We start from the raw sequence: 1,630 nt of genomic DNA, 5'->3' as shown, positions 1-1,630 counted from the left end.
ACATGCATGTCCATGCTTGAGATCCGTGAGGAATTGCCATCTAAAGATATAGCTTAAAGCAGTTAAACTGGGTAAGACTGGAACCTAAAATCCCGAGTTTCTCGAGACACAAGTTTCCAGTTATTTTACCAGTTTAAGGTCCTCCTATGGCAAGAGCAATTGCCCAGACATTGATTGTTCATAAGACCTTCAGAAGGACTCTATCTCCACTTTGAAAAAGACAACTACATGAACTCCCCAATTAAATCAAATAAAAATGATCATTAGTTGTTGCGGACCAAAAAATGACCGAGTCTTCTAAGTGGACATGACATCAATACAAAAATTGATATTAAGTGATTATACCATCCATAAGTCATTGAAATGCTTGTTGATCGCCAAGATAATCAATGAACATAGTACAATTATCAACATATGATAATGACTAATCAATGATTGATACTTAGATAAATTTAGATAAATGTTAAAGGCAAAAACCGAAGACAATAAAGATGTTGATTAAGGGTTAGATCAAGTGACAATTAGAACTCATAATGGCTTGTAGAGAAGGTCGACATGCAATGAGGGAGAGCAATCATGGAGTCTAAACTTATGAAAATGCAATTGAGTCCAATCAAAACTGAAGAGTTGTAGCTACTTATAGATAAGTTTGACGTGCAATCATAAATTATGGTCATAGAGCCTAAAATCGTGGAGATATAGTTGTAATCTTTAATTTGAAAATTAACCACTTAGATAGGGTGACATTTTGCAATACACTATATAAGCCACGTTGAATCATTCGAAGGAGGACACAATCAACCACGCAAACTATGCATCTTTTAGCTTATCCATGTATTTTTCAGTTCTAGAATTTACTTTGTTCTAAAGTAATTAGTTGTAGATCTTGGTTACACTTTCTACTTCCTGTGCCAAAGAACCCAATTCAATGATGTCGACACCTATTTTTAAACAACAACAAAAAAAAAAAAAAAAAAAGAGAACTCGAGGGAGGCTGGGTTGGGCCAAATCCGGCCTTGGCCCAACTTGCCTCTCCCTTTTCTTCTCTCACGCGCACACGGCCCAGCCCAACTTCCCTCTCCCTTCAGCCCGACCCGTGCCCCAGCCTTCTCCCTCCTCCAGCCATCTTCGCGCCCAAAAACCTCCAGAAAAAAATGAGTAGGAGAAAAGACAATAGCAGGAGCAAGGGAGCAAATGAGGAGCAGAAGATAGGGGTGGAAAAGACAAGAGTAGAAGAAGAGTAAGAGGAGCACAGATCACGGCAGAGAAGAAGGACCAGGGAGGAAACGAGAGAGAGAACAGCAAGGGAGAAGGGGAGAAACAGAGAAAAAAAGAGGAGGGAGACATAGCCTTTGGAGGTCAACCAAGGAGCCAAGAGCCCCTAGGATGCCTTGCCACTACCAAAGAGCTGCCCGTCAGTCACTAATCACCACCATTTCCTTTAGAGCTTCAGGTAGGCATTTTGTCAAATACCTAGTGTGCGTGTGCTTAACCAAACTGGCCAACGCTCACGTCAACTCTTTCGAGCGAGCTCTAACCCTCCTACTGTCCCCCTTTGTGTTTCCCACTATTCTGGTACGCCTCACTACCCCTTTCGACTCGCGCTCGAGTCTCGACCAAACTAGAAACC

Source organism: Eucalyptus grandis, chromosome 5 (genome assembly GCF_016545825.1).
Source record: "Eucalyptus grandis isolate ANBG69807.140 chromosome 5, ASM1654582v1, whole genome shotgun sequence".
NCBI classification, from domain to species: Eukaryota; Viridiplantae; Streptophyta; class Magnoliopsida; order Myrtales; family Myrtaceae; genus Eucalyptus; species Eucalyptus grandis.
Note: the sequence above shows the minus strand (reverse complement) of the source record.